Source organism: Rhodnius prolixus, unplaced genomic scaffold (genome assembly GCF_049639745.1).
Source record: "Rhodnius prolixus isolate KJV_2025 unplaced genomic scaffold, Rpr scaffold_6, whole genome shotgun sequence".
In the NCBI taxonomy this organism is placed as follows: Eukaryota; Metazoa; Arthropoda; class Insecta; order Hemiptera; family Reduviidae; genus Rhodnius; species Rhodnius prolixus.
Window position 1 is genome coordinate 28033654 of NW_027411634.1, and position 23474 is coordinate 28057127.

A 23474-nucleotide genomic window follows, 5' to 3' on the forward strand; every position below is an offset into this window, starting at 1 on the left:
AACTAACAACGCAATCTACGTATTAGTGCTGTTAGGGTCTGGAAGAACTGTACTAATCAATTCCCGTCGAGCCATTTAGTTGATTGTAGGGTCCAAAAAAATCCACTGTAAGCTAATCATAGTATTGAGACTAGCTAAGATTGAAATATTGACATCCTCTTCAGGAAACTGGTTAAGCACTTTAGGGACGTCCCAACCCTAATCTGTCGCAAGACTAGAATATCGACATTTAAAGAGACAAAAAATTTGCATGATTATTCAAGAACAGATTCTGTTTGATCTTGCATGACTAGAACACAACTTGAAAAAGCCAGCAGTTGCAAAGAGAAACCACAATATATTAAAAGCTAGTTTTTAGCTCTACAGTCGCTATCAAACATACAACAGTTTGTACACTCTATTCAACTAGCTGACACGTTAACGCACACTTCTCTCTTCGCTGGGTTCTCAGTGTGTACTGTAATCTAACTAAAATATACAAGTATGGTAGTAAGATACCTCTCCAAGTCATTTAACCGTCAAACTGCTGTACATGAGGAGTATGTAGAAATAGTCAGGCATTGCCATTGTTTGTACTTGATTAACTAAGTGCCCCATTATTCGCTCTGAGTGATGAGTTATTTTCTTTTAAAAAGTAACTCGTTATTAATGAGGAACTAGTTCTTAGAAGCACTAAATTCAAGTTCGAGATTAGAAAGAAATACTATATTCAAACTAGTTTTGAGGAGAACTAATGCAAAATCGCACGAAGAGGCACCTCTAAGTTGGAAAACATCATACGAATGCGATACCTGGACTGTAGAATCCAAGAGCGAAGTTACTTTCTACAAAGATCTTTTAGGGCTCCACCACAGAGTTAGTGCCAACTCAAAAACAAAAGAAACTAGAAATGTTTTGGGATATGCCCATTGTAGACACAAGTATATGGAATGCTTTGGGCATGCTAGTATACCGCAATTAAAAAAGGAAAGTGGTGTTGGAGACAGGAATTGGTGCAAATCCTAAACTATTAGAATTAAAGAAATTTTGCGGTAAATTAGTTAAATTATTAAATCCCCAATACACCTATCGGCAACCTCAATACAAAATCAGATTTAATAATAACACTAATTGCTCGAGTGCGGAATCCCCCCCCCCAAATGTGAGAGAGGATCCTCCCGAAATAAGAACTTTCGACCAAAGGAGGACCTGAAAATGCTGGAGATTACAAACTGGAGAACAGGGTTGAGTCCAAGAAGAGTAATGAAGAATTGTTTGGAAGCCTGAGTCCATTCTAGTCTTTTGCACAGTTTAAAACGATAGAAGATGAGGGATAAAAGCAATTATATCACCTATTCAATATTCATAAGGATTAAATATGATAAGGAAACTTTAAAAATTGGAACAAATTAGTTAGGCGGAAGTTTCATTTTATTGAATCTGGTTTTTAGTTTTATTTAAAATTAGTTAAAAAAAATACTTTCTTTAAACTTATACATACTGCCGACAGGAAGGTATAAATCTTTTATTTGAATCTGTTTTCCGGAAAAATTCTTTAAAAGCACTAAGTAACGAGCTGTTTGGGCAACGCTCTAAAGTGCTATTTCCGTGCAATGAAAGGATTTATATATTTTATTAAAATAAGAATAAATGTGCGACCAAAATTCCAAATTAGAAGAAGATCGATAACCGAAGCAATTAAAATGATCGTACTATACATATCGAAAACAATTTGTAAGTTGTGAGTACAAGAAAATTTAATTATAAAAACTGCGGTTTGAGAAAGTCTCGAATGAATGTTCACATCACACCTTTATTGTAATTTATTTACAATAAAAATTGCAGATTTTAACATTTTTAATACAAATTCCATATACTAAATCCGTAGCATGTAAAAAGGTTACTCGGGTGTTTGGAAATCTAGTATCAGCTTTAATTTATCAGATTCTTGCGCTTACCACAATTTATTCCCTGGCGCTGTATCATGTGAATAATCTCACCATTCTAAATTATATTCCATTTTAATCTTATGGGTATACTCTGTGGAGGTAAATATTAAATGAAAATTAATTGAACCAAATTTTTAGATTAAATTCCAACTTGCTTCCATAAATTTTCTGGAGAGCATGGAAAAAAAAATGTAATAAATGACTACGGAGATCTAAAATTAATTTTTCAGCTATTGAGAAAAATTAAATTAGTGATAACAATCTTTTGTTGAAGATTAAAAACATGGCTTTCTGATTCAAAGACAGTTTCTAATCTAAAATCAGTAAGACCTAAACTCAATGCCTACAGCACCAAAAGCAGCTGGAAGTCTTATTAAGTTTAAGGATCTTACTAAATTTATAGATTCTAGATTAAACAACATGGATACCAAATCAAAAACCGCGTTTGGGATTCTTGCTTCACATACTGACTGAGTGTGGCTTCCAAAAAAATGACTACTGTACTCTTTTTCCATATATCATAAATTTTTTTTATTTGGATTAAATTAGTTGGACGATTAACAATTAAATTTGAAATTTAGTTAACTAATGAATTGTCATTTGATTAAAAGTACGATTAATTCCTCCGATTAAATTCTGATTAAAATTTTAAAAAAGTTTATATGGTAAAAAGAGTACAGTAAAGTCATTTTTTGGAAACCACACTCAATCAACTTTTATATTTACAGTAGGGCGACAAAATTTATTTGAATAAGTGCAAAAAAATGGGTTTTATGAAAAGTTGTGTTTTTTTTTTAATATGTTGTAACATGTTACTTTTCAACTACTTTCTTTGCGGTGAAGTATCTCTTCTAAGTTGTGCTTATTGTGCTCGCACCTCATTAGTGAACTCTTCAGCTACCTCTTGAAAGGGTTCACGGTTCTAGAGAGATAAATATAAATTTGTCTTAGAATTCCAAATGGGAGAGGTCATTATCGAACTGCCTTCGTTCTGGAGTAAAATAATTCGCTTTTATCGCGAGACATCTTCAAAAGAGATTGGGTGAAAAAGAATCATTCAATATTTGAGCCTGAAAAGAAAGAAGATAAGGAATTACAACTCACTTTGGAATCTTTCGAAATGAGCTGGCTGGCCGTTTAGGCAAGAACTAGCTATTCCCTACAGAAAAGCGAAAAAAGCCCCAGGAATGAAATGGCAACTTTCTCTTAGAAACGAAAGAGGGCAGAATAAAGTTACACCACCTAGTTGATGTCACACAGTACCTCTTGTAAACATAACCTACTTAAAAAACCGCGAATAAGGTCCACGCTTACGTTCGCTAAATTTATCGAAAGTAGTGAGGGGCTAAAGGGCTTACGGACATCATAGAATCGTGTATCAATTAAAACACGGGTACCTTAAGATAATGCAACTGTTACAGTTGGTTGCCATAAGATAGTGCAACAATTAAAGAGTAGGTACATTTAATAGGTAGTGCAACTATTATAGCACAGGTACCGTAAGGTACTGCAACTATTAAAACATAAGTGAGCAATAAGTGCCAGGAATCGTAATTAATGCACCCAGGCTAGAGGTAGAGGAACACATAGAGGATTGCCTCACGGTAATGTCCTATAGAATTACTCCAGTAATTCTCCTTATTTCTTATTCGCGGATGCGTCAGACTGGGGGAAGCAAATGTATAATTATTCAAACGTACTATACACATATTTTTGAAACTAAATAGAAGTGGCTTGTCAGAGTGAAACGCCCGTGTGTGTGCTAAGAGAGTCCGCTCTAGGGAGATTTAAAATTCACCCCATTACAATATACCTAAACTCTTTTTCCTCCATTGTAATCAAACAGGCCCAGAGGTATGATCTGGGGGAGGTGCCCTTTGAGGAGATGGGAACCACAAAAAAGGACACTTAAGTCAATCATTGCAGAACCTACGTATCTACTCGTAATTATAAGAGGACCCCATTTCAGAAAAGATACAACTTAATTATTAAAAATAATTTATGGGTACAGAAATGTTTATCCAAAAATTTAAATTACCTTGTCTAGATATTAGAGAAATGGAAACTCTTTTAAAATACATCAGAATTGAATTCACTGCTGGGTGATGAAAACAGTCATAAGCTAAAAGATGCATGAAATGGAGGATCTTCAAAACATCGTGGCAAATAATAGCCAAATTAAGGTTTTACTTACTATACGTCGAAATTTTCGTTTAGCTGGCTTCAGCAGAAGTAAGAAATAATAGCTATTTGAGTATGTTGTGTATGCAAACATCATTAGGCGTAAGTCTGAGAGCAGTTTAGTTATTGGACGTCTTATCTTGATTTACAGCAGGAACCACTAATAGTACTATGACTGGGGGGGTAGATTGTACAAGATGGTGGTCGTGAGTGGGGTAATAAGGAAGCTCTATGGGATGAGGTGGGGTCATAAAGGCAGAAAGTACTCACCACGCTATCTTTGGAGGAAACGGAGAAAGTGCATTACTATAATTTAGAGAATTAAATCAAGGAAAATACTTCATTATGAGGGGAAGAGCATTTGGCGAGTTAGCGACTCAATTTATCATTTCTTCTGATGCTCTCAAGAGAAAGTAATGTGGTTATATTAGATTTCCAAAATAATGCCAAAAGAACTACAATTTTGAGGCTCCCTCAACTAAAAACATAATTTCATTCAGTAAATAACGAATATATTCTTATGTCTTGTTTGAATAAGAATAACTTATTTATTTCGTTCTTATTCTATCTGAAGCCCTTAGTTCGTCTTCCTCATCCTCGCCCTTATTTAGGAAGAGTACATATTTATTATTATATATTTTAAAAATAATAATAACAATTAATTGGCGCAAATGACCAAAGCAGACGATGCGCCTATAAAAAAATAATAATAACCCCATAACATATTTGTTCATGTTGTAATGAAGCAAACAAAAAAAATAATCTTCTGTGAAGACATGAGAAATGTGCTTCAAGAAGGATAGACATTGTGTTCACTAAATATGCAAATTATCAGCTAACGGTAGGAACTGGTCGGAAACTTGAAAAAAACATTGACAGGTCGTAGGGGAATTTACGCCTGTACAAACATCAACAACATTTGGATTCAGCTTCATTATTTGGCTAATACATGTTCTTTACAATTTTCCAAAAGTGCATTGAGATGGTAATACTATTAGGAAAGTTAGTGAAGAAAGAATATTAAAATCAAGGGCATTAGTAGACATAGAATTCAAGCAGACTTGATGGTTGTTGGACTTGTCTATCTTGAAAGGAGAATTAGAAAGTAGGGTACTCCAGGTGGCTGATTCAAAGTAGATAGTTCAGCCGGCGAACAAAACAGAGAAGCAGAGAACAAAAAAGGTAGAATGAAATTAGGTTTTCCATTTTTTACTTGGTAGAATATACATTAGAACTCAGCTGCAGGTTGCTAATTTCATTAAGAGAACTTTACTGGCAACGTAACGCCCCCCAAAAAGGTAAGATAAGCCGTCACCAGTCATAACCATCTGTAAACTTTATTAATATTGCTCTAATTATTTTTGTTTTATTTTATTTATTTATCTTATACCTTATCTTTATAAGCCTCTTTAGGCTCCTCAACAGGGTTGGTGTGAGGGATTGATCAAAGAGACATTTTTCTAGGGGGCAGAATGGGATCATCCTGAAATAGACTAGTGCTTAAGTTGGGCCCAACATATTATGTTGAGTACATTAGGTTTCTGCCATTTTCTTACAAAGTCAGGATACTTTAAAGACTATACAAGAATAGCGCAACAGACTGAAGATGTTTAATGAATGGCTTAAAGAACTAGAATTCCTAGGAAACGATATAGTCTACGATTAGCTGAATGCCGGGAAATAAAGCCTAGAATGTGACAAGGAGCGACAGCTGGCATGAAGGGGCCTCAATTTTATATAGGTTAAGTAAATAAACTCAGTGCTCCTACTTAGACCACTGCGCACATAAAATTTCTCAAATAAAAAAAAACTTCTCCGCTGAAGGGCATAATATTAGAATCGTGTTCTAGCATGAAACTACAACTAAACAACATGCAAACAAAATCCAAATGAAGTTAGTAAAATATAGAAAAATGAGAAAAACCCCAAACGTCAGATTATTGGGACCAATCGAAGAAAATTTGTCACTTGAATAAACTTCAGCAATCAGTAAGAAGTCTAGATATATTCAGTGTGACAGAAGATTTAAACTATATTCATACGGTGTTTATTTTTTTCTAAGTAATTCAGAAAATGCCATGACATCAGCATTTATTTATAAAAATAAATAAATAAATACTATTTATAGTGTCGGCCACTTACTTCTGATGTATGTTTTTAATTTGATTAGGGTGCTCCGCGATTGGGAGTTAATGTTTTCTTGAAAAAGTGCTTAGAAGAAATTGCTGTCTACATAAACTCCTTCCACGCTCAGTTCCTTGTTAGTTATTGAGCTTTTTGCGTTATTAAGCTGGCTTATCACCAGACATTCCTCCTATAACCTTCTTTTTCACTGGGCAGAGGCACTATGCTCTAAAACTACTAAAGGGCTTAAACGTCTTTAGGTGAACTTTTTTTCTTTAAATAAACAAAAGATAATAAGTCCCAAATTGTGGAGTGCTAAAATACGAATAAAATAAGCTGTAAAAGCGCTGGTTTCACGGAAATATGTAGGACGTGCTAACAATTTTTTATTTTATTTAAAATCAACAAGAGTCCCTGTTCTTAGTCCCATCGAGATAGTGTGAGCGACCGTGTAGTTGGCTAGTGTATGTTTATATGTTGTTAAATTCACCTGTCTTGGGGTCAAGTTTAATAGGAGTTTAAATTTAAACAGTTTTTATTTGATAATTTCAACATTTTCCTGGATCTAAATCTAAATAGGTGGCGTTCTGTAAACTGAACAATTGAGAAATTAATTTCTACATTTGGTTTTAATTTAAATTCACGATTATTTTCTTCCTTTGATGAAAATTCTTATTAGAATCAATAATTTTATAATTTACTTTATAAGTTATAAGGGCACTAGCGTTTAAGCTTGAAAATCAGGTGGTTTATTTTGTTAACTTTGCTTCAATTGCACATAAATTCAGAATTACTTTTAACCAATGAATATCTCAGATTTAACACAACAAAATAACAATGTATCTCTCATTAATTCAAATAAACTATCAAAATCTTTCAGAAAACTATTTTTGATAAAGTTTTGTCTATACATTTACATTTTTCTAGTTTATAACAAGGTTTGAATAGTTCTAATACACATTAGTAGCTGGTACTTTAATTATGGACTTGGAGAACTCGAGTAATGGAGGTCATTTAGTACTTTAATGAACATTATTTACTTCCAAAAGAAGAGATTAATCCGTAGAATGAGAAAAAAAATTAAAAGAAGAAGTTACAAATAAAAAGAAGCTGTAGAATTCACTTAATCTCTTTGTTAATGCTCTCCTTTATTAATGGAATGTTTATGAAGTTCATTTTATCCTGAGTAACTTGGTGGCAGGTTAACTATGGATAACAATTATTATTAACTTAATTACTTCTTTTTTAAATTTTATTTCTTTATACTTTCTGTTTATTAACTTCTAAATTGTAACATTTTTAAGACATTAAGTTAATCCCCAGCTATTAGAAAGAACAAAAACCGTTGGCTTCAATTATTTCTTCCTTCAATCGTTTACTTCGGCATCTTCTTTAATTGTGAATCAGTCACAAGTTACTGATACCCAACTATCAAAAAGTAACATGGTTCACAAGTAACCATTAAAATGATAAAATTTTAATTTTCTTGTCGGCGAATTTCAATAGATTTACAATTCCTTTACATTAGCTTATCTGGAATTGTTGAGCCCTTTTTTGATTTTACTGACAATTATTATCGTGTAGATTTTTAAATTATTATCACTTCTTTCTTTAGCCGTCAAATTTTAACTGGGATATCAAAAAATCTCTTACTAAAATCTCAGAGCTAACTTATGAATTTTGTTTGTTTTAGTGCTATTCATTGTTGAAGCAGCCATTCAAACAGAGGGTAATCGAAGAATTACTCATAGTCGGCAACAAAAACATGTTTAATCTAAATTTCACAAAGGCATTCATGTTTTGCGTGAGACTAGATAGGTAAAATCTTCTGGCCCTTAGGACAGGAAGATACTCTTTGTAGGCACTGCTAGGTCAGTGTGATGAGGTTTGGGCTTCTAGAAAGTCCTACAAGCTGAATGCAAACCCTTCTTGTTTCGATATAGTTGGGAGATGCTATGCAGCTCTGTAATTTGAACGTATAATTAATAATGATTTGTGGTGAACGATTTATTTTCACTTTACTGATAAATTCTAAAGTCCGCCCAAAAGTGTTTTTTTTTCGTTAGCCAGACTGGAGTATGGAATTAATCTCAAGCTATATCACATAAAAAAAATATTAAAATTGAATTGCATTTTTAATGAATAAATCTTGTCTTTCATGGGCTTAATATTTTCACAACTGCAGTAGATTTCTGTGACAAGTGAAGTTGCTATAAGATGATACATAGTATGATACATGAGTAGCATGAGGGTAGAATTTACCCAATAGTGATACTTCCAACGAAGAGCGATTCCCTATTATGCACTGGCATTTACTTCAATAAGAAAATCACGTGGTTACCAGTCAATAAGTTTTACAATTGTAGATTATACCAATTTTTTGGCAAATTTATTGCCTTCTTTAAGATGGTTACACATAAATTGGTGAATTTAATAATTTATATTAATTAAGTTACAATATAAACAAAACCACTGCATAAATTGAATTCTCAATACAAGAAACTATTATAAATACACATTACAATCCTGTATAAATTGAATTCTCAATTAAAATTTGATGTATAGCGACTTTAATTTCAGAGTGTAAATTAAAAGAGAGAAGAAGCTGGTCCTGTGATGGCAGCACACCACATTACTCAACATAGAAATTGCTACTACCATCCCTAGAAATGTAATACAAGTCCATACTTCTTTGGTCTGAGAAGAATTACACAGGAATCTGATGGTAGGAATCTTGACAATCCAGTGAAATGGGAAGGAATTTGTGGAACTTACTTTTATCAATTCACCGCCACAAGTTTGAAATTTTTTGGCTTAAATTAATTATTTCATACTACACAATAGATGGAAAAATTAAAAATATTTTACTTGTTTAGATCCAAATGCCTATTGGAAATTTAAGTATTTACAAACATTTGATAAGTTCTTATTGAATGCATATCTAGTGGAGAGATAGTTAATGAGTCAATGACCAATGTTTATTGGAACCCGAAGTCATCTCTCAGTACAGATCATATGCAGACGGAGCTTTCTTGCTGCAGACTTCGCTCTCCATCCTAGATAGAGAATTACAGCGGCTATTTGGAAGAGAAAGAAGCTGGATTTGAACTAGAGTTCACTGATATACTAGTAAACCTCAGTACCGATAAAGAACCCAGCTAATTTCCATCCATGTTGTTGTCTTCGTATTCATGTTGTACTTGTGGCCTCTTACAGTTATCCCAAAGTCAAACAACACCAGCTGCGGCCGCCGAGCACGCAAACCGAGTTTTCGATACAGTCTGTTTACCACGATAAAAATTTTCTGAGGTCTGTAAAATGCTGCAAGGCAGAATTGTTTCCAAAGGCCACCATCAGTAAACAAAAAAATGTCTAAATTGCCCTTTTCCACGTTTCCCAAAAAATCTTTGAAGCTGGTTTAAGAGTATAAGAACGACAATAAACTTCCTAGCAGTACTTTAGCAAAGAATAGGTAATGTTATAAATTTACCCACAAATGTGACGTAAAATATAGGACTCAATTTTTGCAATATATTTTTTGTTTTAGCTAATCATATTTATTACCAAATAGAAATGAAATATTTTGAAATAATAATATTTGTAGCGGTTACACTTTCTACACCAACATATTTATAAATTTATTTTCTGTTGATAAATCCTACAGCCCAATTCTAAAGACGTGAACAACAATAAAACAACCTGATGAAGACTGATGTACCACCTTTTTCTTCTGAGAATGATTGATCTAGTGTCGGAGAATCTTCAGCAAAAGAGAGAGAGAAAAAAAATTCTTCTCAAGACTTAATTTAAAAAACTGAGTCCATTCTTATTAAAGAATAAAAGCGATGTTTTTACAAGATAAGAAAGGAAAATGGTTTAGAAAACTGACTTCTTTGCTTACACACATGTATATTTGTTAAGAGTCTTGTCTATGTATTTAATTTAGAGCTGACTACCGTTTATAGAATTGTCTGGTCTCTTCCAGCTAAGATGAAGTGAATAGATAAACTTCATGGCTTATTTGATTATATAAGTATGCTTATTTTGCTTCCAACTTTTGTTGTCAAAGTTAAGTAAAGATGTTTATATTCCTTATCGTATTTAGGTCATTACTTATTACAAATTCAGTAAAATAAATTCTACCTTTTTAACATATAAGATACCAAATTAGAGAGAAAAAAAGTAACCCTCCACAATTACATAAAGAATTTATTCATGCAGCTAAAATGTTCTCTTAATCCAGTTCTTATTCTCTCTTCTCAATTTGTGTGGTGAACGTCGGTGGTTTCAAAGAAAACATTACCAGCCTAAGAATGTCTGGTTCTAAGAAGAAATTATTAGCGATTCTAGGAAGACTTATAGCTGTGTATCAAACAGAAGTCATTAGAGTGAATGCTTCATAATTTCAGAGAAAATTCAAAGCGTTTTTAAAAAAAATGACCTTCTATGAGGAGAAGCCAACAGCTTTGCTAGAAGGTAGTGAAGTCCCACTGCTTCCTCTTTGAATGAAAGTATTTTGACTTTTCTTGATATCTCCAAATATATTCAACAATCCAAATTTTGGCAGTAATTATCAAAACGTGAAAATATGCAAAGTTGTGGCTAAAAGGAACTCATAAAACTTATAGAGTGCTCAGATCATCGAGTCAGACACCAAAAGAAATTAATGTATTTGAGAAGAAGAGATTTAAAGGATCTATTTTTGGAACAGGAATTCGGTAGTTATATAAAGTTAGGAAGGTTACGTTGCCTAGGGCATTTATATAGAAAGTAGCTGGTTCAAGGGCTGAGCCAAGGAGATGAGTATTGCAGATTATGTAGGATGACTATGTTTACAGTATGAGGAAGGGGTGACTTCTGGTCTCATGGAAGAGTAAGTCAGGAATGAAATAAAGGAGATTCAGAAGAGATGGAAAAAGAATCCAAGAAGGGCCGTTCAGCCAAAATGAAGAAGAAAATATCGTTGTTTTATCCTACGTAGCAAGCACGTCTTTTATTTTCCTGATCGGATTCACTCATGCTCGCAATGTGAGACGGAAAATTAGTTGAAGTCAAATACTTTACATCAAACTGTTATAATGTATGAAAGTCTAAAACCGGTCAGGAATAAACGGATAAAGTCAGATGTTATCGCTGAAAACTTTATTTTTCATATTGCGCTTTATCAATTTACTAACATCTATCTCGATTACAATATTTTTCTTACAAGTACCAAAGAGTTTAAAAATGATTTTTCTTTTGTTTCCAGTTTCCAGTATAAAGTACAGCTTTTATTCAATGTTGAATATAACTAAGAATAATAAAAAATGACTAAGGCTAACATTTCTAAGTTGGGATAGAAGAGAAGGTCTTCTTGAGTGGAAGGCTCTTCACGATAAACAAAGGTAGTTAAAGTGGCCTCACACACAAAGGGATCCCAGGGTATTATTATATGGAACTAGCACAACCCTTGGCTGTTATCTGGCTGCCAGGACGTAATAAAAAAAAGGAACAACTCTTCAAGTTTTTTACGATGCAATAAAAAGGGATGAAATGAAGGGATGAAAAAAGAATACTATAGCTCGTTATAAATAATAATAATAATAATAATAAAAAGAAATATTGTTTATTATGTGTATATCTGAATAGAAGGGCTTAATGTTTCAGCCGTAAAACTTTATAATATGTTTGGTAAAAAGAAAGACGAAATAGTCGGCAATTAAATGCTATAAACGTTTTAATTTCGCTATCTGGGAGCATGGCCATTTAAGAACATGTGCTATTGTGGCTGAGACTTGTTGAAAACTTTGATTTCGAGATGTCATTCACAAACCGTTAGCGTTTAACAACATTATGTCTATTTAGTTTGAAGGTTTCTGGAATATTGTATAAATACATATTACACATATAATACACATTACTTTTTTTTGCTTCTGAAAACTATAACATACACTTGGCGTTTCATTATTGTATCGGTTGGCTTTTTTCTCCCAATATCTTGTCTCATCGTCCATCTGCACCAGACTTCGATTTTGTCAGGGGATGGGTCCAGTCTCACTCATTCTTTCCCTCTGCTTTACACTCTCTGTCTCTTGCTAATGACGTCAGAGCTACTGCCGTAAGTTTGCTAATGTCCTACCATTACAAGCAGTTCCTATATTTTCTCTTTTTAAGGTATCTAGTTAGCAACTTTTAGATACTTGTAGTTACTAAATAATGAATCCAAATTAGTGTGATTATAGTGTTATGCACAAAATTTTAAGAGAGGAATTACTCGCGGGCAGTTAGGCGTTATCTATTGTAATTCTACCAGAATCTTACTAGATGCCTTACTAGTCTCCAGTCTGGATAAGCGAGCTAAGTGCTAGTTATCACTTGAAGTGCTATTTGCATAATTAAAAGAAGTCTTCTGCGAGTTTCGCGTGATCTGAATGTTTAAACTATTCTGTGTCCAGGCTCCAACTTCTTCTAAAAACTGATCGGACTGCCTAGAAGGGTTTTCGAGAGTGTAAGGCTCAATTGTTGCCATTACGATATTTTTGGGTTGGAGAAATAGAGTCATGTAACAGATATTTTATTCTGGACAAAAAAAATAACTGACGATGAGATAAATTGAATCCAGATTTAATTTTGAACCAGATAATTGCTTGCATTTTGGGCAAATCTCTAGAGATTGCTTGAGTGGATTCTACAAACTCATGGCAGAGCTGAAACTGAAATTCTTTTCAGACCTACTAAGAAAAACTCCCTTGTGTAATGATTAAATAACTGGTTATATAAAAATAATGAAGACGAAATTTCTTCTTTTCCTATTTCTTCTTTATTTCACTGAATACAAGCTTCACCTGTGTTCAAGCTACACTGTTGCATTCTTTTTGTTCATATTCATAAATCTTTGAGTTTAATTACCATGTATTTACTCTTCCGTTAAAAGAGTCTTTCATTAATATAATGTAACTTTGTTATATCTATATTATTGTCCGAGTTCACAGTTAAAACAATGTCGGTAAACCAGCTCTATCGTATCATACTTTTAAATATTTTTTGTAGGATTTAAGACCTTTTAAGGCTTTCTCTTCTCTCTTCTCCTGTCCAGGAGAAGTTAAGAGATTCTTCAGTGCTTCAGATACCTTACTAGCTCTGTTAATTGCCGCTTAAGATCTTTGTCTTTAATTTCTCTGTAACTAGAGCATGATTAATTTATCTAGTTAGACCATATTTATTTTTAATGTCTACTCATATGTAGTTAGTGTTTTTTACATTTTGTAGCGGTAATTGACTTCAGTCTTTTTAAGTCGAGTATGATTCCATGATAATCGTCTGTCTAGATGAGAGTCCTAGGTATCGAACTCGAGTCTCTACTGTAAGATGAAGACCAGAAGCTTGGATTTAATTTAGTTGTCCTTTATTCCTCACTTCCGGTGCACGGTTTCTTGGATGTTAAGGTGAGCTAGGAGATGACGAGTAGCCATGACGGGAACATTGCTACAGGTGAGGATGGCCAAATCATCGACATTCACAATATTATGCGAAAATTTCACTGTTGTGTTAATATTGAGTAGAGTGAGATCGATAGTGAGAAAGAGCGATACACTGAGTAGTTCACCAATATTCTACCCTAAAGGGCGGAATCCACGTTTTACTAATGCTACCTATGTATAATTCCGGAAATTGCTTTTCAATTGTACACATGGCCCGGATGCAAGTTAAGTAGATTTCCAGTTACGTTTACGCAGTATTTCAACATATGGTACTTGGCTTTTATACGTAACAAATTTAATCATGCAATAAGTCCTTTTTTCTCTGTTGGAGTTAAAGATAAAAGTTTTATGACTGCTATTATTAATTCATTAAAATGGGAAATACTGGACTTCAATATCTTTAAATATTTTACAAGGTTTATTTCGATCAATATAATATATTGATGTTGCTTTATTAAATTAATATTTTAAAAGTAAAAGGAATTGCAACAGGAATGCATGTTATAATCTACGTTGTTGCCAAAAAAAAATTACCCTTATAAACGAGGATGTGCTCTATATTTTAAAGAAAAATGATATTTACCATTTTTCGTGCAGTTTTTGACAATCAACCTTTGTCTTACCGTAGCTTTTTTGTATCTGACTTCTATTTCCAAGTAAGTGTAAAAAAGAAAATTGGAAATCTTTATTGTGATGAAATGCTTCGTTACTAATTTATCGATTTACTAAACAATGGATTCTCGATAAATATTTATTCAGTAATTTGTTAAAATAAAAGTTAGGAGCCTTTTCAATGCCATTTAAACATATGCCTTTTCAACATACATCTTAAAAGACAAAGTCGATCGTTTCATTTGTCAACATTCCGCACACTTAAAATTTTAAAGAGAAGTGAATCAAGCACGAGATAAGGATAAGCTTTCTTATCTAAAGATAGGCTTCTGTTGAACTAGAAATAACTCTCCCCAAGAGCTCCTCATGATTTCAAATTTCCTCTGATTCGCAATTGCAGCTTCTCGAGAACTTCTTAGTATATCTTACTTTCAATAGTAATAACGCCACTTGATTTCAAAATGTATTTAGCTAATATATTTAAAGAAAATCAGGTGAAGCGATTATATTAGAGGTTCTGCAAATTGTGTACCTTAGTTGTTATACGCTTAACATTTATTTGAAATATCTTTCCAAAGAGCGCTTATGCCTAGTTTTAGGAGGCGGATTTGGTGAAGCGGTTATAAGATCGGACTGGTAGTAGGAGATCTCCAGTTCGAGTCCTGCGTGTCAGCAACTTTTTATTTAATAAGTAAAATTTTCATTTTAATGTAAGATCTTCTTAAGGATACTTAATTTGGATATTTGACGTTAAGCCTCGCCTGACCAACTATGTGATAGCCTTACTATTTATTTATATATATTTGTACTTATAAAAACAAATATGAAGTGAAGGTAACTAAATGTTTACTTAATGATCTATGTTCAAAAAGCAATTGCATATTAAACTAACAATTGCAGCAAAAGATTGATGTAAGAATGTTTCACAAGCAGATTTCTTTCTTTTTACTTGTTCACTACTACCAGATACTTGTTTTTAAAATAGGTCAACTTAAAAAAAAAAAAAGAAGTTGTTTATTAAGTAAAGTACGCCTTGTTTGCGGTAAAGTTCAGTTTTTTCCTGGACGTTGTGGTTAGAGGTAGAAGTTGTTGACAGGGGTTTAGAGAGAGAAGTTCCACGAAGAATAGGGCGACATGCATTATTCCCTTGGGGCTACGCATTTTTTAGAGAACTAAAAAAACCATAGATTCTTTTTTTCTTCTTCTTCTTTTCATTTGGACTAGTTCTATTTTTTATTAATTTCGTAAAGAAAGTATTGCGTCGATATCGAATTGTCTAAATTGAGTTTTTACTAGAAATATCGATGTCTTTTATAAAACAGTTTGTGAATGTGTTTAAAAGTCATATTTTTTACTATCTAAACATCTTTATTATAACATTATATAATACTGACTCAGCCTAATGAGTCAATATAGACAGCGTATAAGAGGAACATTCAAAGTGGAAGTCGAAATTCGCTGAAGATAAATGAAAATCCCAAACCGGCAAGAAAAAAAGTAACAAAAATATCGGTGCTATAACAGATAAAATAATAGAAATTGTGTTTTCTTTGCTAAGCTTACCATAAGTCCCAATTTTTCCGAGATGTTTCGTTTTGAAGATACTGTTTTTCTTGATGAAAATGGCCAATTTCTATTATTGACACGATAAATATTAGCAACATTTTAATAACATGTTTGTCCATTAAAAAGTAACTTTTTGTTCAGGAGAAAAACACCTTTATTTTTCCAGCCAATTTGTTTCTGCCTTACAAAATACAATACAAAGTTTACATTTCAAATTATCTATTTGTTAAGTGTTTGGAAGTGTGTCCTGTATTAGTTTGAATTTATCCGTCGGTCTGTTTTCCTCCTGAATCGGTAGTATTGACCAGCCTATGTAGTACGCATGTTTTCTAGAAAATGTATAAAGTCTTCCAGCTTCTTAGAATTTGTCCAGCTCCAAAGAAGCGCTCCAAAAAATAAAAATAAATAAATAAAAAACCATAGGCGGCACTTTATTTTAGAAAACTTTGTAATCTATTCTTCGCAGTGTTACTAGCCCTCGTCTATTCGGGACAAGCTCCGATCAGGAATGAGGTCTGGTGTAGATATACGCCCAGGAAACTAGATCACTATTTGGTCTTTCCTGTTATATTCATATAGTTTAGGAAATGTTACTTTCAGTTTTGAACCAACTCTCGAAACAGTCCCAGTTTGAAAAACTAAAAACGTAATGCTGCATTTTTAAATCCATTCCAAAAAAAGTAATTAAGAATGATAAATTAAGATATTTAAAATACAAAATTTGAAATAATTCTTTTAACAAGATGAACAGATTGATAATAGGCAATGATATCAGTTATTAATTCTATTGTTATTTCGTCATAATTTATTTACTATGAACTAGAACCAAATGATGTTTGGACTTGAGGCTCACACTGAGGTGGCATCCTCAGCTCAAGTCAACTCAGATCTGTTTCAAATTGTAGTAATAGAATGGTGTAATTCACCCACAATACTCAAGGCAAGTAGCCGCTATTCAATGGTTGGGTTCCTAGCGATCTCTATGTAAACACCAGCGTGCCAATCACGCACAGTCAAAGTCCTGGTTCGAAGAAAGTTGGCTAGAGAATGGTCAATTGCCTTGGACGCGAGCGGAGTTCTCTCTGTTATTGTTCCTCTTCAATTTAAGTACGATAAATAAAGTTCGTTTTTTGATACTCTACATTAGAACAGCTGATTTTGTTCAGGATATTTTTTGAGCTTGGAGTAAAATTTATCTTTTTATTTTATTTACTTACATATTTAGTACCACACAAATATCTGCTTATAAATATCTTGTACGCTGTAATGTTTAAAAATACGTACACATCTGTCTATAATTTTTCAACGGTAAGTGTTAGTTTAAAGACCATAATTAAAATTACTGATGCGTAATCACATTTAAATTATAGTTTCCTGTCCATGAAGATAAGAGCATTGATAAACACAGGTGATTTACAACTCATTGGCAACTGACAGTCGGTTGAAGTCCTCTTACTCCTGTTTCAACTGACCTGGCCAAGAGCCAAACAGAATCAGGTGACTTATTGCCACACACTCTATGGTGATATATTAATCTGCAGAATCTATTTTATTGTTTGTTTGGTAGATGAGTGTACTTTACAATCCCATAAAATTACTTAAAGAACACTAACTGGTCTTGTAATTGTTTATCAGTGATAACTTGAGAAGATTTTAAGTGAATAAAGTTTCTGTACCTGCTGAAAAAAAAAAATACAAAAAGAATAAAAATCTCTTAACCCATTTTATCTTGGCTGTTCATCTTTCAAGAGTGTTTTCCCTCAAGCCTTGGTAGAAGCCAAGTTCACTTGCTAATGGTTGAACTTGCTAATGGTAGAAAGCTGCAATAAGTGTTGTTATCTTCTTTTATTGATATTGCCACTTTTCTGCTTCATAGAGCATTTTTCTTTGCAAAATACTCCTTTATCATAAGCCTCTAAACATCTAATTTTAATAGTTCTTTGTAATGAACTCTTTGATTTAATTTTGCTTCTAACATTAAATTTTGATCATCTAACATGCTGGCTGCAACATTAATTTTTAGTTTTCTCTTGGTATTCAAGTATAGAATTAGTTAAGTAAATAGTTCGCTTTGCAAAGAAACATCATATAGCTGTTGTTAGAATAAAAGAAGAATTTGTTTTTGAAAAAGGCAAATAACAAGAAATGTTACAGAGAATTCAGTTGATTTAAGGAATTCTTCTTATATTTTGAATTTAGAAATTAACATACTAACCGCTCTAACAAACTTATATTCTCAATATTACAAATATGCCAGCCAAAACATTGAAAAATTGCTAGCAACCATCTTTCAAATAACTGTCAAACCATTAAATTAAAACTTCAATGGAGTACAATTCAGAAGGAACATCATTTCAAATTTTGCTTTTCATTTTTATGAAAGGAGCAAGAGAGTCACTTATTTTTCATGAAAGCCAAAAATATTTTAAATAAATAAAAAAAATAGTATAGTAACAGTCAAAAATATCGAAAGAAAAAAAGTAAAATGAAAATTCAAGATATTCTATTGAATATCAAAGTTCTGTTAACTGTGGAAGGTTGACTTTGCTATTATTTACACCTGTCAAACTGTCAGTTGATGTACTTATTAGACCAACAAAAGAAACAAACTGAAAGTGATACTGAAGGATAGACAGCCTCTACAGTCTCTATTCAGTTCTCTTCACAGTGTGTAACCACATCCTCAATAATTTATGGAACACTAAATTTTTTTTTCATACACCATTAATCCAAAATATAAATATACTGAGATAGATAATAAATTTGAGTAGAGGCAATTTAGAAAAAAAAAAAAAATTGATTAACTTGCTCCGCTAAGATAAAAGTTGAAATTTGAAAATACGATTTCGTGCTTTAGGTCACGAAATATAATAATTTGTTATAAAACCAAGCGATGATGATACTTCAAACGTCAGCCTAAATTGCGATATCAGCTTTTCTAAAGTGAGAAAATAATTAAAAGTGCGCTGCCAAACCATCACACTCTTATAAGAAAAAATACTAATTACAAATATGTTATAAACTGAAAATTTTAAAATATAACAGCTCTCTTAAAATTATTATTTAGCTCAGTGAAGACGCAATACAATAAATTTTAAATAAATAATTTCAGTTACAATAATTTCTTAATTCAGTAGCATTAATGACTTTAGTTCAGCCACAACTAGTCTACTAGGCCATGATCTGAAACAATTGTCAACTCTGCAAGCCTGTTTATTGTTGGCTACAATAATTGATTAACATTGCCAACTTTCTATTCTTCTTCATATAAATATATATATATACACCAATTTGAATACATATATTCTCAGCCATTGTCACCCACTCTATTTATATCAAGGTTATTTGGCGTTTCTAAATATTTAATATAACGTAGATCGCCGTGGCAAAAGTTTCTTTTTAATTTTATAACAGATCTGTCACTAACCAATTTACAAATTTAAATGCTGACCTCCTATACTAAACATTGAATGTGTATTAGGTCGCCACAGATGGAATGGAGTGGCAGAGTAGGCTAAGGGTGATGGACCTCAGCAAAAGATAGAATAGTGCGTAATAAAGTGATGAAAAATTATTTTGAGTAGTAGAAATTAAGAGATTTATTAATCTATAAAAACAGTAACGTTTCAGCTATTTCTGTTGTCAATTATCTACCCAATTTACTTTTTCCATTTTCTATATTTTATTCCATCTTTTATTTAATTTTCATTTTACTATTTTTAGCTTATTTATTTAGAGGAAAGAAGATAGGTTTTAGCCATTTCATTTAATAGTCTGCAATCATTGATTCTTTTGTCTTTTAATTATAGGAATCTAAAAAAGTTATTTCTTCCTTCTCAATGGTAGTAAAAGAATGCGATTGTAATTGTTGGTACTGGACCACATTGGTTTGGAAGCAACCCATTGAGGTTTCTTGACTAGGTCGATCCATTGATCTTTCCCTTAAAGCCATTAGCTAAAAAAAGAAGAAGAAAAAAAGAGGTCAGTCTAATCCGGAATTAAAATCCGCCAATAAATAATGATAAATTGATTTTGCTTCAGGCACAATATTTCTTTTTAAATTAAATATTTATCTTATTAGTTAATTTATTAAAATAAAGTAATTAATCATTGCTCGTGATATATTGTATAATGGAAACTTCCATATCTCTACTTGAATTGAAATTATAATGATACTGCAACAATACAATTAATCGTATGAATGATTAGGGGCGTTAACACCTGAGATCATGGTCGCTCGGAGCTTTTTCAGTGTACTGCCGGCCTCCGGTCAGTGTTCTCTCATTACAGACAACACTGTCCATCATTGGACAGTTAGCTATAAGAAAATCCTATAAGGAAAACAAAATCTAAAAGCTGGTAGCCAGATTCAAACCCGGGTACTCCGCGTTGTAATCATTTAAATTTTAGCTGACGTTCATCATAACAGTTTTATGCCAATAATTTTGGGGTTTACGAGCAGTAAAAATGAATTCCCTAAGAGAGAAAAAAAAACATTTATTTGGCATCTTTTGACAAAAAAGGAAATAAAAACTTCATTCAGTATAGATTTTAATAACGTATAATTAATTAAAACGCCATATTTTACAGCATCAGTCCAAAGAACTGAAACTCATTTGCTAGCTAATTCTAACTCAAGTTAGACATAAAAACCAATTAATGTACGTTAAATTTTTCACAGTAATTACTAGAGGATGTTTGAAAGGAAGCAATAAAGTACCAGCGGAACTGAGTCATTAAATTTGTTTAAGGAAATGTCGACAAACGGATGATGGAATTAATAGCAGGAAGCAACTACTTATTAAGGTCAATTTAATTAGGACTTTGTTTCATTTTCTGATTTCTTTTATACAATTTTTTAAACTTTCGCAATAAAAGATGGTAATGTAGACCAATAGACCAATTCCAATGAGCATGAATGGTATAATATTACTCTTAGAAACTACAGAAAAATAATATAGGAAAAAGATGGTATCATAGGAATAGAAATGTAATAATTTTGTCAATAGAGCATATCAGATCATCTTTAAGTATACTTTATTTCAAATCTTGATTGCAAATGAGGAGAGAATCATTGTACCTCTTGCCAAGAGATCTTTGTGACCATACTTATGACCAACTTTATCAGTTTAGAATTTAAAACAATTTTGTGTGAAAATTTTAAAAGTTCTTAAGCAATTTTGATTTACAACAACTTTAATTGATTAATCTTTATAATAATTTCATATTTACCTACTGAAGTGGATAAACAATGATGTAAACATTTTCTATTAGTCTTAAATTTTACCTGAAGTTTAGTTTCTAATTCCAGGTATGTTCTGTATTCATATTTCTATAAATCAAATGATAAACAGATAATTGGGCCGATTCTCCTCTCAGTTGTGTCAGAAATGGAGTTAGCGAGCGAGGAATAGTAATTCCTACCAGCATCCTTGAGTTTCATTTTCCAAAAATCCTGTGCCCTCTCTTGAAAGATAACATAGACAATAGATCATACTTTATAGGAGTTGCATGATTAAGTAAGTAAAAGTTACAGTTCATTTTCATCTTGAACTTTAAAACATGACAAAATTTGTTCTTAGATGCCTGATGAATAGCTAAAATTGGAAATGCTTGCTAAAGAGGAGTATTTCTGTTTGTACATTAGAGAATTCTGTTGGTCCCAAGAGGGGCATAATTGTTGTGGGACTGTTTGCCGTTTACAATAGCAATGAGCTGCTCAGCAGTTAGGGTTTGAATTACAAAGGGATAGCGTTGATGTCCGGTTTTAATACATTAACCCTTGGGGTAGCCCTTCTATTATCCTTTTGAGTAAGGTGTCTTTTATGAACAATGCTAATAATTTTGAGCTTAAAGTAATCAGCAATTTATTTTTTTTGCGCTCTTAACAACTGACATGGTTTATTTGCTGCAAAACTGTGAATTTACGAAACATATTTAATACTTATGTACGTATAGTACATTATACAGTTCTTAAAACCTACTACTCAACCCAGGTTTACCCAACTCCTGCACATAGATTTTCTCTTCTTCTTATCATTGAAGGACAGCGTTGACTGAAACGAGAGGACTCTTGACTAGAGGCCAGCATTGTTCTAAAAAACGCTTCGGGTACCAATGATTTTTAGATGTTGGTGTGCCTTAAATTAAAAAAGGGACAAGAATAAAGCTGCATACTTTGGGTTTGCGACCTGGACTGGAAAATGTAAAGATACAATGGTCCCTAATGAAAGTAATTAGAAAGACCAAAATTGCTTAAAGAATACATAAAACATAACAGGTTTAAAAAAGGAAATATTAATTCTACAGACTGAATAAATCTTTCATTGAAACAGACCTAATGTGCAACTGACGGATGGAAGTAACGTTATACGAGACTTCTCTTCGATGCCGTACTAAAAATCAGGTGAAATTTAAGACTAATAGAGAATGTTTACCTCAATGTTTATAGACTTCATTAGATAAATATGAAATTATTATTAAGATTAATCAATTAAAGTTGATGAAATCAAAATATATGTAACTTAAGAACTTTTAAAATTTTCACACAAAATTGTTTTAAATCCTAAACAAAAGACTCTTATATCTACTGTTACTGCGACCCATTTGGTCATACGGCATCGAAAGAAGTAACTATCGTAGAAGAGGAAGTTTTGCTTTGACACGTTCAAAGGGAACATTATGGTTGAATATCTGAAAAAATCTTTGAAATCCTGTTCTTTACTTTTGCTGAAACTTTCAAGACATGTTTTTTGGACGGTGCGAAGCCCTGAGTGGACTATGGTCGTATGCGCTTCTTCGTAGGATGCAGTATTTAAAGTAACATTGGTCTGGATGTTCTAAGCATAAAACCTATTTCACCTAACTTATATGTTTAGAAAGAAACTATGTTACAAAAAAAAGTAAAGAATTACAAAAGTCTATATATATTGGGTTGCTAAACATACAGCTTACTCAAGACCATTCAGATTTGTAAAATGCATTTAAGGTGAGCGCAATTACCTAAGATGGATTGGCCATTCATTAATTTGAACTCATATCCTCCTCTCTTCAAGGCCTAAATTCATTATATGTCTAAGAATTTTGATGTTCCTCAATGCAGCTTCTACTCTTTCAATAGAAAAACATAAATATTAAACATTCACTAAATAGATGGGAGTGAAGAGACGGACATTATTATGCAAGAGAATAGTAGGTTTCAGAAATTGGCCTTGAGATATCCCAGCCATTCCATCTAGCTGTGATTGATTAGGTTGACTTTGTACATAGTTAGATAAGGTTTATTTCTTTTTATTGATCTACTTCTAAGGTAAATATGGTTGACTATAAATATATATACTGATTCATTTTTAATTACAACTCTAACAGTTTTGGGCTGACGGTATCAAATAACGTGAGTTAAATTTTGAAAATAGAGCTTCCAAAATTGTGAACATGGCATGATGTGGTAAAAAGTTATTTCTGGGAAAGCTAAAATATGTTATTACTCATTGTTTGTTAGTCGGTTCAGACACTAGGATTTGGTTCAAAATCCGATATAACATAAAGGAAGAGCAACTTTACAGAAGCGTTTTTTGTACTTCGCTATTTTCTCAAAAATTAT

The 23474-nt window shown here is 32.5% G+C and overlaps 1 protein-coding gene and 1 long non-coding RNA gene across 5 annotated transcripts in view; one reads left to right on the top strand and one right to left on the bottom strand.

Moving 5' to 3' along the window:
• Nucleotides 1-4263, bottom strand: part of LOC141461483 (uncharacterized) — a 33356-nt gene extending 29093 nt beyond the window's left edge. For 2 of the 3 annotated variants that reach the window (XR_012462937.1, XR_012462936.1), the window contains exon 1: nucleotides 4123-4263. This is a non-coding gene — a long non-coding RNA (uncharacterized lncRNA). Of the gene's footprint in view, nucleotides 1-3966; nucleotides 4051-4122 lie in introns of all 3 variants that reach the window. The other variant, XR_012462938.1, reaches the window with a different exon arrangement.
• Nucleotides 1-23474, top strand: part of LOC141461479 (A-type potassium channel modulatory protein KCNIP1) — a 143927-nt gene that overhangs the window by 24038 nt on the left and 96415 nt on the right. The window lies entirely within an intron of this gene.